This window comes from Falco rusticolus, chromosome 3 (assembly GCF_015220075.1).
Source record: "Falco rusticolus isolate bFalRus1 chromosome 3, bFalRus1.pri, whole genome shotgun sequence".
Lineage (NCBI taxonomy): Eukaryota > Metazoa > Chordata > Aves > Falconiformes > Falconidae > Falco > Falco rusticolus.
The window spans coordinates 30,747,174-30,760,640 of record NC_051189.1 but is presented as its reverse complement, the minus strand read 5'-3'; positions in this window follow the sequence as shown (position 1 = coordinate 30,760,640).

Sequence of the window (13,467 nt, the reverse complement as noted above, 5' to 3'; positions counted from 1 at the left end):
TTTCTAAATGAAGGTTTTACAGCTGCAAATACATGGCTCAACCATCCTTCTGGGTTGGTTGGCACAAGTGTTCAAGTTCACCTTTAAATCTTAAATCTTTAAAACTGTTCTAGATGAGTGTGTTGGCAGAACTGTTTAACAGTAACACAAGGCAAGAGTGGAAGGTCTTTTCTTAGTCTTGGCAGTCCTGGATTAATGGCTGGACTTGACGATCTCAAAGGTCTTTTCTAACCTAAATTCTCTGATTCTATGCTTCCAATTTAAGGCTCTGTTAACTCTGTTCCCTTGTGTTCAAAATATGTGCGTTATATTTGCACATACATACATACGTATAATTTGGACACCTACTGTTATAACTTCTGTATTCTCTATTTGCCTCTTGTGTGCATGACTTGGGAAGTACAGAGCTTACAAAATTATTTTCCCTTTCCATTAATTTTCTCGTTGCAGGGCAGAGTTTTGCATATAGCAAACTTTTAAAACATGACACATACAGCAAGGAGCATAGTCTTATCACTAAATGTTGTTTGTCATTATACTCTTAAACTCAGGTCCTTGTACTTAAAACAATTCTGGAGCAGGAAGATACCTGGTAACTATTTCTGGTAAGTGCTCTGCCAAATGGCTAGTCTGCTCTGCCCTTCTTCAGTGGGGAGCCATATTGGTAATGAGATGCTGGCATAGATGGATAATTCCAGTTTCTATTTTAAACATCTGTGGTGTCCAAAGCTCCCTGATGCAGACAATCCACCTGGTTTCATGACTGATGAATACATGCCATCTGATTTGCACCAGTGACCTTTGTGAGCATGGACTGCTGAATGCCATGATCAGTGCTGTGCACAGCAGCCCAAGAACAGCATTTTGCTAGCACAAGGTGGTCTGGGATGCCAAGGTAGTTGGCATCTTTTACTTGCCACGTTAGATCTTGTGTAAGAAACTTGTGCAGCTCCTGGTTGTTGTTCAGTAATGTATAAACAAATAAAATATGTGGAGCTGGAAGGTGTGGCTAAAATGCCTCATCTTCAGTTTCCTGAAGCTTAGAATGAAGCACATGCTATGGGTGCGAGTAACTTTCTTCTAGCCTGCCAGATGGCATGCTGCAGCTTGATGATGTTCTCTTGCTGTATGTATAGTGAAGAACTTTGGTTTAGCTTAGCAAAATGAGGAAGTCCAAAGTGTCTGTCTCCAGAGAAGATAATCTGTATTCTGCTGAGAGGTGCTTCAGGTGTGGTAGCGTTTCCCTGAACTGTTTTGGCTGCTGCTGCTTTATGCTCTGTTTAGAGGCTTAAATACAGAAGTTAAGGAGAGAGTTCATTGTTGTGTATGTGGTCCTATGTTAAAACAAATATGCTTAAAATGAAGCAGACATTGGAATGAATACATTCATGGTTTCTCACGCTAGGTTAACTGTTTTGTCCTTTTCCCCTGTTTTTAATTGAAAGCTCTCCTTTGCCAAGTGCCTTCAGTTTCAGGATCTTTCCAATTGTTTTGTTTTTTATTCAACAGTGATTGCAGGATGTATTGATGTCTTTTCTAGGACTAAAGTATTTGTGCAGGAAAAAGGCTTGCTAATGTGTTCTGGATTAAATTATTTATTCAACAGCTACAGTATATTTAATTGCTGTGCAAACAAGTAATATTGTCCCTTTGTCCGGAGCATGTTGTCAGATAAAATGTATGTAAACTCATTGGTAGAATATTTCTCAGCTTACCATTAACCTGATTTATCAAATCTTGATGAGGAGTTATTTCTTTAGTTTACACCTTTAAAATACAGTGTTAATTAGCCTGTAGTTTAAAGCTAAACAGGAATGTTCTGTCATCATACCTCTGCAGTAGAGGAAACACAAAGGTGCAGGGTGGCTGTAGACTATTTTGGGATAGTTCTCCCATTACATGTTGGGGGCGTGGTGGTGGTGGAAAAACAAACGAAATGTGTATCTGTTCTTATGGTTCCTAGTGTGAATAAGTAATCACAGGTTGCAGGGGTGTTTTATGCAGGAAGCTTTTTGCTACCATCACGGTGGATCTTCCTTTGAACAAAAATTATCCTTTATTTATAGACCTTCTATTAGATCTTTTTAGCTAGGAAATCCTATTTAATAAAACTTGCTAATGCCAAACTTTTTATATAGCATCATGAACAAGCTGTTCATTTTTAATATCCTATATCTAGGTAGCACTTTATGTACTGTCTCACCTCTTAATTGCAAAATTAATCCAGTAAAGTCTGTCTAACCTTCAAATCACATGATACTGAAAGACAAGGAAAATTATTAATAGAAAACAGGGAAGTCCTTGATGTTACCAGGCAGCACCCCATGAGCTGACACACAACCACTCAGTTTCATTCAAAAGCTTTGTATGTTAATGAAATGCGTCAGCTCCCTATGACTCTGGTCTTTGTCAGAGCTGTTGCAAGCCTATAATCATTAATTCTGTAGGTCTCTCCTGCTGCCCATCCCTGGTACTTCCTTGCCCGATGTGGTGTCTCGACAGCTGGGCTAATATAAAAATACTGGTTTTCCAGGACTTTATGGATTATATGAAAGCTTATTAAGGTGGCTAATGGTAATCAGTCAGTGTTCCTAGTTTTCAGACAGCTGTGAGAGGAGTGAATGGTGCTTCCGTAACAGCAGCCTCTTCTAGAGGGAGGAGAAGGTAAACCTTCATTCATCTCTTAACAAAAACGGGCTGCTCTACAGAAGACCCAGCTATAGGGGAGCAGTGCGTAACAGGGTTATATTACTCCCGCTAAGAAGCGAGGTGTATTAATCTGTACAGCATGCTGCATCAGTACAGCCCTCCTGCAAAACTCAGCGTTTTCCCATGGATATGTAGTCACTGTCTGTTGTGGGTAGATACCAGCTTTGTCTTAAGACACCTCAACTTGGATACTTCTGTGTGTGCCTACATACTGGGTGTTGAAGCTCCTATTAACAGGTAGCAGAGCTGTATTCAGTGCATGCTGTGGAGTCTCAATAGTTATTCAGCCTACTCCACACCTACATTAAACTCCATTGAGTGTAATAGAAGCTTAGTCACCTTGGCCACATATAGGCAGCTCCATTTAGGTGTTGTCTGGAGGCAAATCTTAACTATTCTTTCCAGTGTATGCAAGGATACAGTGATCCTGCAGTTTTTGCATCTGCCACTTCTGCGTAATAACTGTTATCTAGGTTCTTAAATTGTGTTGTACCTAACGTACTTCCAAGAGGCCCTATTCTAAGGGCACGTTCTTGCCCTTTGGCCCTGTAGTTATATGGAAGTGCATATGAAAGCCCAGTGGCAACACTTGTGTTGCTCTACACAGGTGCTGTGCAGGATATGGCTGTCATGAGCTATGACGTGCTGCTATTGCCCCAAGGAGTCCCTTCGCTTTGCCTGTTACAGAGCCCTGCTGGTGTTTAACAGTTAAGTGAGCAGTGTGTTTTCCTTGGCGTAACCCTCTGAAACCTGCACTTGCAACAGAGTTCAGCATTCCTTCTAGTTTGAATGAGTAGGAATCTATAGTAAAGCTCACAACACAGCTGATCAAGGAATTTGTTCTATTTATTCTACTACTAAGCTCAATGGTAAGGACAGGTCTGTAGAAAAGATAATCCAGGCCTTTACATAGTTCCCCTTTATCTGAAAAAGAAATAAAAAATTCCTGAATTGGGGAGACAGTGTGTTTTTATCAAAATAGTCCAGCTTGTAAAAGGCCAAAATACTATGGAAAAAAACAACCCTAACTTGTAGTTGGTAGTACAGAAGGGAAAAGTCTTCTAGCAGGCAGGTTGGCAGCACTGTAATGGGGCAATGGCAGTCAGACTGCTGCCAAACTGCGTCAGGGAATCTGGTCTAGAAACGGACACTGAGGTGCCATGCACTGCTTAGCGAGCACTGACATGAAAGAGTCTGAGAAGCTGTCTAGCTCAATGTCAGAAAGATAGATAAGCATTAAAAAATGGTGGGTGTTTGACACACACTTGACAGTCTTTTTTTGTGGGTTTTTTATATTTGGGCCGTGCTTATATAACTTCATGCCAAGTCGTCTTCAGCAGGTGAAAAGAATCTATATTCCACGGAATTGATGCAAGGTATGCACTTCTTAGAGCTGCAGAAGGCTACTGACTACTCCTCATTCTTTGTCAAGAGTATGCAAGGAACTACTATGAAAATCCACTAAACAGAAAGGTACAAGGAGGAGAGAAAGTCATTCAAGATTAGGCCCCCCAAAATAACAAAAATTTTTCAGACTGGTAGCTGGCAAACATTCATGCTGGTATCATGGCATGGTAAAGCCACTGTAGCAAACAACATTTGTGAATTAAAATTGTCTGAGTTCAAACAGTTGGAATATATCATTACTGAATTTGGTAAAAGACACAATTCAGAGAATTTTGATGCCTGCTTTATTAGAAATGCCTGAGTGCTATGGCCCTATTTTCTAATGCAGCAGCTCACAGGAGTCTTTGAAGCATGTCACAGCAGTGAGATTAAAAGGTCAGTGATGAAGTCAGGGAATCATGAAAGTCCCTTTGATAGGAGATCAAGTGTTTGCAGGATTCTTGCAGGAAGGGTGCTTGGAAGCTCTCACTCAGTGCAGCAGCTAACTCTTAAAAATAAAAAATAGGGAAGATTTGTCTAGCTAATGAAGAGACAGAGAAAGCACGTCATGAACTGTGAGGCAATGACTGAAATGGCAGCGAGTAGTTAGGTTCAGAAAAGGAACAGAACGTGGGAGTTTTTCTGAGTACACAGGTGCAATGGATGTGAATCCTAAAAAAAACCCACCAGGATAAAGTAGGAAAATGGAAGGAGGAAAAAATCATGTCATAATGCATTTTTAAAGTTGAAATTGTACATGTGAAAACTTACATGTGTGTCACAACATGCAGAAGGCAGCACAATAAACTATGATGATATCAGTGATGGTTATGAATAGAAAGATGCTGTATCAGTTACTGCTGGTGTCATGGTTCAGCTCAGAAGGAAAAAACAGCCACAAACCAAAAAGCAAACAGCATGCTGCATGTGAGATCAGAAACAGCTGAATGCCCAAGCTGAAGACCAAAAACGCTGCTGCTTTAAAAAAAAAAAAAAGCCAAACAATGTACAAGTGCTGTTGTTTTGATTTTATTTTTTTAAATGATGTTTGCTTTACTGTTTTTGTGCAAACATGGTAACAGAGATACAGGTTATCAAGAGAAATGTATGAGTGCAGGAAATTTTAAAAACTAAGGACTGTGCACATTACATAACAGTACCTTTCTGATTTTTACATTGCCATCTCAGTGCAGAAGAAAGGAAGCTGTGAGAAAGGAGGAAAAAAAGGATCAGAAAGACTAAGAGGAAAGCAATGATATTCAGAGCTGAGGAACACCCATTGAAAGGAAGGGAGAACAGAAGTGGCACACAAGTTCATGTAGCTGCTTTAATGCATTGTCAAGGATAACACAGTCAGTCTATTACATCTTTTTCTTTGTACTACAGCCTCATGGGAATTATTTTTCTCTATTCCCTTTTGTTTTTGTGCCACTTGATTTTCTTTTTCTAAAAGTCTTCTTGTTTGAATGATGGCTGTATGGTTTTTCAGAGATTTTTTGGGCCCTAAGGCTGTGCTTGTAGACTATGGGAAGTTATTTGGCATACAATGTCGTTAAAAGCAACTATATGCTGAGATTTCCATGGTGGTTAAAATGCAAAACCAGAAGTTTTGCTCTCATGCATTGCACCAGTTGCTGCTGAAATTAATACTAATCATTGTGGTATTCCCTTGCTCAACAAGTTTTTCTAGTTCTCCATACCTGGGTGAATGCTGCTATCCTGAAGATAGAGTTGATTTTGTTTATCTTAAATCACCCTCACTCAAGAGAAGAGCATGCTGTGGGTATGTATGTGTCTTCGGGGCACCTGGGGATCCTGCCAGTCATCAGAGACAGCTGGGTCAAGTACTACTGAGAGGGGAGTAATTAATCAGGTGACAGAGTTGTTGCAAAACTGGGTGCATCATGTGATGTTTGGTAGCTACAGCTTTATAGGCAAATAACTAAAATTTTATCATAAGATGGTTTTGAGGAATATTTCATTTCCAGAAACTTCCTCTGAGATAAATTTAGTTCCTGAAATATTCCACTGGTGGGGGTTTGGTAGCACAGTGAATAAGCCTGTATTGGTGATGTGACTGTGTGGGCAGAACCTGCCAGGAACATAAGTCCAACATGCATTTGGACTTTGCAATAGTGGATTGTTCAATTGACTGCATTAAGCAGAATATGAGGTTGTAGAGTATTAGGTTAGCAGGGACAATAATATATTCAGACCCAACAGCAAAGCAGGACAGGAATGTAAACCCCAAAGATAATAAAAAAAATTGACACAGATCTTAGGTGTAATAACTTAATGGGCAATCCTATATTTTAATACAGTAAAAACATTATTAGTCTGGATGAAAGATTATAAAATGTGAAGTAAAATATCCATTTCCAGCTGGGGAAAAAAACCTAAACCAGCAACAAAAATTAAATATTTTCCACTGTAAGTTCGAAGTTTTCTTGTAAAAGAGGGGTAAAAGGAAATAAAAAACCTAGTGACTAATAATGACAGAGAAAATGTTTGATCAAATTGGTACCAGTTCTGATCTACTGATTTTAAAAACCAATCGACTTATACAAGATATGGGTCTTTACAGGTGTATTTGTAGGACAAAACTAAGAAACATTGTAAGTTACAATGGCTGCTAAAGGAATTCTGGATTCAAAATGTGTATTAATTTTCATATGCTTAATTCCATTCACACAAATTAATTTGCTGAATTACTTCTCGGAGGAGCAATGAAAAGAGCAGGCTAGTTTTATTTTTTTCTTAAAATTTGAGTCAAACTAAACCAGTATTTTGTCACTTAATAATTTGAATAAACTCCTCCCAAACACTTTACATCAGCTCTTTACTATTCATTCCTTCATGATCTGTAATTAGTCACTTGAATCAGAAAAAGAAAGGGTCAGAATAAGGAGGAAATTGTGGTTTGAAGTTTTCTTAAGAAGTCAAGTGATTTAAAAAATGGGCTGTGGAGTTCTTTGATGCAACACAAACTCTGAGTTAATTTCCTCAATCTATTTTCACAGAATCACAGAATGGTTGAGGTTGGCAGGGGCCTCTGGACATCTAATCCAACCCTCCTGCTCAACCTCCCAGTCAGAGAAACTGCTGTCACAGCTCAGTCAAGTGGACCAAAGCTTCAGGTGGGTCAAGGGAAGTTTGGATAAAGCAAGCCTGGCAAGCCTCAGTCCTGAGGCCTTGCAAACTCAGTACAGCGCCTGTGGCCTGTTACTAGCAATGGCTATGCTGTATTGCAGGGCTATGTGATTACGAAGTCCCAGTCACCTTGTCCCTCAGCGGTTTGGAGGTGGTCTCCAGCAATACTTGCTCCATCACCCTCCAGGGGACAGAGATGAGGCTGATCAGCCTGTAGTTCCCTGTGTCCTCCTACTTGCCCTTGAAGACAGGAGTGATAGTCACTCTTTTCTACTGTTCAGGAACCTCTCCTGATCACTATAACCTTTCAAAGATAATAAAAAGTGGCCTCAAAATGGCGTCAGCTAGCACTCTCAGAAGGTATGGATGCATACCATGAGGCCCCATGGACTTTAGTATGCCCCCCCACTTTTGTTTTAAAGTGTTTCTTAACTTGATCTTCCTCCACTTCTCTTACTTCAGACTTTCTCACAGGTTTCAGGAGCATAGGATTCCTGAAGATTGGTCTCGCCAGTAAAAAAACAAAACAAGGGTGGTACTGACTACCTCAGCTTTCTCCATATAATTTTTTTACCTACACCATTCAGTAGCAGGCCCACATTTTCCCTGGTCTTCCTTTTGCAGCTGAAACACTTGTAGAAGTCCTTCTTGCTGATCTCTACATCCCTTGCCAGATTCAACTCCAGATGGGTTTTGGCTTTCCTGTCCCTGCATGCTGGGACAGCGTCTCTATATTCCTCACAGGTCACCTGCCCTTGCTTCTATCTCTTGCATGCTTCCTTTTTCTATTTGAGCTTTGTCAGGGTCTCCTTGCTCATCCTTGCAGCCACCTGCTGCCTTTGCTTGATTTCCTGCACATCAAGGTGGGTTGTTCTGGAGCTAGAAGAAGTGATACTTGCAGACCAGCTGGCTCTCCTGGTCCCCTCTCCTTTCTAGGGAGGCACTGGATTTTTCCAAGTAGGTACTTAAGGGCCCACAGTCTACTCTCCTGAAGTCCAGAGGCTGATAGTGCTACTTACCTTGTTCCCTCCTTTTAGAATCCTCCACCTTTCATGGCCACTGCAGCCAAAGCTGCCTGTGACCTTCACATCCCCAGTGAGTTCTTCCTTGGTTGTACGTGTGGGGTCCAGGAGGGCACTTGCTCTTGTTGGCTCTGTGATCATCTTCATTAAGAAGTTCTCATCAGTGCACTCCAATAATCCCCGGATTGTTTCTGCCCTTCTGGGCTGACCCACCAGCCAATATCATGGTGGGGCAGTTTTTTTAGAATGTAAAAATTCAGCATTTAATCAACTTCATTAAAACAGTCTTGGCTCTTGTGAAAGTACTTGTTTCTGAATAATGCAAAGAGCACAAGAAAAAGACTATAGCCATAAGATTTTTTTTCTGAAGTCTTAAAAAACAGCTCAGGTAATTTTATTTTGCAGAGTGGGCAGCAAATTAAGAAAACAAAGTAATCAGGATAGCAACAGGCAGATAAAAAGAGAGCCTTACTCTGAATTCTGGGTACATAAAACAAATGTATAAACAAGAAGGAAAAACCGTGCTGCTTTTAGAGAAAGTGAGTCAGCTGAGAATTGAGCTGTCACCCATTTACGTGAACGATGTCTTGAATGAAACCCCAGCTCAAATGAATTCAAGAGAAATTCTTGCAGGTTCTCATGAGGCATCTGGCAGCATTTTACTAGTCTTTGACAGAAATGGATTTTGTTCCTTGCTCTGCCAGGCATGACTGGGTAACCATAGGCAAGTTGCGCAAGATGGAGTTGTGAAACATGGACACTTTAATTTGCAAACCCCAGGCTTTGCATTACAATTGCAAAGCTTGTGCCTGTGCAGGCTCAGAGTGCACATGCACCCTTTTGACTTCAAATGGCTCTCTGAAGACTCAGGCATCTGAAAATCAGGCAAGGGAAATCACAACTGAACAGGCACTTTGCATGCTTGCCCATCTTCCCTGATGTGTCAGTTCTACAGATTTTTATAGCCATAAAATAGTGATGAGGTTATTTACAAAGCCACTGCCAAGTTGAACTAAGCTTTTTGGGGTATACTGCAATTAGCACAGTACATTAGAAATGCAAACTGCTGTTACGCATTCATATAATAACTTTATTTTACTGTGTAAAACTTTCTACTAAACTTTGCTGTTTTCTTTCAGCATCATCCAATAGTCTCCAGGGGACCAATTTTGCTTAATCGCACCTTCTTGCCCAGACAAAACGCATTCAGCATTATAACTACTACAGTTTAAGAAAAAGCCAAACCAGGCTACAGTAACACAGCAATCAGCCTGTGAGATTAGTTAGGTGCTTTTATTTGATTTTGTAGGCTCTTGTTTGTAGGCAGTTGGTCTTTGATGTTCCTTCTGTTTGGGTTTGTTTCCGGTTATAAAACATCTGTTCTCCCAGTAATTGGGAAAAGTTGGGATAATGTACTTAGGAAAACATCCCCTGACTGGTGAATCGTCTTCCTGATGGGAGTTTTGCTGAAAGAAACACTTTTTCTTTAGACAAGCAGTGATTATTCACTTGTCTGTTTAGCTAGCTAACCAGAACTGCCAGTCTTTTTTTTTTGTAATGAATTATTTGTAAATTGGGCTCCTCCTCATGGGTAATGTTGGTAGCCCTTTGCTGGGCAAACTGGGCTGATCTGTGCAAGTTGCCTAGGTTTAAAAACAGCAAATTGTTAAGGATTAATATGCAAACAATAACCTCACTTCACACCTGAGGTTGATGTGCAAGCCCTGGAGGCAGCTGATGGTTATGTGCTCTGCAGGTGTGTTTGTGAAGAGCCAGCACAAGGCAGTGGGAAGCGAGATGCTCTCCTCAGGCCAGCAAAGCTTTTAATCACAGCTGCCCTGTTAGAAAATAAGCAGTGGCCTAAGCTCCAATGGCTGCAAGGCGCCGTGGCCTAAGCTCCAATGGCTGCAAGGTGCTGTGGCAGATACAAGCAAATTTCCCCACTGCCCTTAATTCTGAATTAATTTTACGTTAGCTGGAGGTGCTGCTCCTAACAGCAGCAGGCTTGGCAACAGCAAGAATCCTGAAAGGAAACGCTGCTCTGTGTCCTGAACCGGTACACAATGGCAGTGACCCAGTCTGCCCACAGTTTTATTTCATGGTGATTTTTCAGTCAAATATTCTTTTCAGTAAAGCTGAAATAATGTTCAGTGTGATCAACCCCTAAAATATCATATCTGAATGTTAGGCTGAAGTGAAGGATCCTGTCAAAGTGAAAACTGTCCATTCAAATTTAAAAAATTCAATATTTTTACCTTAATAGGATTTTATAGATCCTTCTTATATGTCATTTATCTTTGATGTTCTTTCTTCTTATATTTATTTTCAATCACAAAACTTCTGTTCTCCACTTAATTATGAAAAGTCAAAACAAAATTAGGTCCACCTGAAAATTCAGATTTTCACCCCAGATAGACACAAGCAATGACATTTCTGAGAAGTGTGTGTCTTTCTAAGTACAGCTCTGAGCAGGCGTGCATCTGTACCTGTAGGTGTGAGCAGTCATAAGTGCAAGGGCTGGCCCACAAGCTCCGTGCACTGCAGATTGGTGTGTACATCTGTCAGCCGCTATGAGCTTGCTTGGCAGCAGGAACATGGTCCAGGGACTTTTCCAGTCCCTTTCTTCATCCTGTAGCTTCACCCTACTGAATCGTGAAGTGCCACCTGAGCCTCAGAGCAACCAGAGGAGTCACCAAGCCAGTAAGTTTAATCTCCCTTGGGGATTTAACTGGTGGTCATTGGGGCACAATGATGATGACAGTGCTGTTGTGATTTTCTTAATAGCAAATAGGCTTGATTTTTCATTTGGATGAGAGTTATTATTATTATTTTCAAAGCATATTTCTACTTGGTTTTATAAAAGTCTGAGTGATCTGATTGACATTATCTACCATGCGTGCTACTGAGTGCAGAAAAAAACCTAGGCAGATATGGGAAGCTTTGTTCTGTACAAGTCTTTAAGTAAATAAGCCAACTTGTTTGCTCTTTTTAACGAGAGAAGAGGATATTCAATACCTGCAAAAGGAAATAAAGGTAAGAATAGTAACAGAAATGTTTTGTTATAATCAACCTATTGATTGTCTTGTCAAGAAGGAATGAATCAGTTGTTGTCTTTGTCTCTATATCATTGTCACGGAGATAACAAGGGTATAAACAGCTGAAGTACTTGCGGGACTTCATAAATGCATTTGGAAATTAGGATTGCTTCCATACCTTTAAGATTCTGAGCACACTAGGGACTAAGTTGTTTTAGTGGCAAATTATTTTTTGGCTGCAAACTATGGATTTATTGTACCTTTCTGCAAAAAGTATTATGTTGGCTGTGGACATGGTATAGAAGGCAGAGAATGATGGATTATGGGAAGAATGATGTAGTAAATATATAAATATGATGTATGGATTCATTGGCTGTTGTATTCCTGGCTCAATCAGTAATCCAAAGAAGCCTTTCCTGTAGAAGCTGATGTCACTGTTTTGTAATTAATGCACACTTCTCTTCCTGAAAGGCTGGCAGAAAGACACCTTTTAAAATTCAATAGGCATACTGTTCCTCAAAGTAAGAATAAACGAGTCAGACCAGTTTGAAAAGAACTAACAAGATAAAGTGGAAAATATGTGAACTGACAGATCTGATTTAGGAGAGAAATATTGATATTTGAACAGATAAGCATGAAATTCTAACCAACCTGCCCATTTCTCCATGGAGAGGATGAACAAGCACTTCATGGCAAGGCAGGCATAGATATTCCTTTTAGTTTGTCTCCATGCCGTTTATGAGATATTTATGCTATCATTGTCCTGAGAATAACAGAGCTGCCAGTGCTAAATTCAGTCAGAGCTGCACAGGTGAATGGTGCAGTCTGTAACCCAGATCTCAGCCTAGAAAGAAACACAGCTTCCCTGCCACAGAGCCTGCCTCTGGAAAGGGAATTTGAGATGGCTCCAACTGGGCTAGTAAATCAGACTCTGATGGTTATCTTCACATTTTGCATTAAATGGACTTCTGATCTGAGCTATCTAAAAATTATAACGTTGCTAAATATGGTCAGTAAGATCAGTCTTCCTCTGGATACCTTATGGGAATCGGGTTCACCTGTGAGAAAGCAAAGTAATTTGTTAAATTTACTGATAGGATGCTCTACTGCCTGCCAGAATACAGGTAGAGAATCGAGTTCCTGGGGTGGGTGTGTGTGCTTTTCAGGTTTTATTCAGCAGGTTCCAGCTCAGTAACAGTCTGGCTTTATGAGATTGTTGTAGCCCAGGAAATTCAATTATTTCAAGGGTGAAAAAGTCTCAAACCCTCTGAATTATATGCAAGTGCACAAATTTGGAAATAAGCCAGTGCATCTGAATTTTTCTAAACCTTATTTTTCCAGGTTTTACGTTGCTAAAAAAACCCCACACCTACCCAGCAATAACTGTAGTTTTAGCAGAGGTACCACAGCTTTTCCTTATAAATATGCTAGGTGCTAAAGGTAGGGACAGAGGGATACCACCATGTAGGAAGCACTTCGTTTTGCTGCCCTATCTGTGTACCTTCTGAACAGACATAAATTTGGCCTCTTGCTGGCAATGAAATGCACATAATCATGCTCTGAAACAAAAATTGCTTTTGTTTGCGTGCTGCCCAGCATGCTGCGCTTCAGGTCCTTGGCTCCTGGAAGGAAGGGGCCGAGCTACTGAAGTCACAGGGGAGCCATGTTGTAGCATTCGAATTCAGCTTTGAATTTTTAAAAAGTGTCTGCAATTTTTGGATTTCCTCCATGTGACTGCTTCAAAGCAGCATCTGAACAGCATTTCTGCTTGCTGTGTCTTACATCTCTCGTAATGTTTGGCCCAGCTGCTAGCAGGGGCTACCTGGAAAAGCTTGCCCACCTTCTAAGCCTGAGTGTGGATGTGCTGTGGCTGGCACAAGGTGAATGACTCCTGTGTCAAGAACAGCTCTCTCCAGATTCAGCTCAGCATTATAGCTTTGAGAGTGCTCAGCCTTTGCTTTTCAGCTAACATCAAAGAGCGTTAAAATAAAAAACAGGGGTTTTGTCTCCAGGCTTTTTCCTCGGGTTAGATTGGAATTCTCACACACTTCCATTTCACAGAGCAGCAAATACAGTATTTTGTGCCCAGAAAAAAATTTCCTTACATGGTACACATTGAGCAGCCACGTCCTTCTGAGGTCCTTCCATTAATTGGCCTTTGCTCT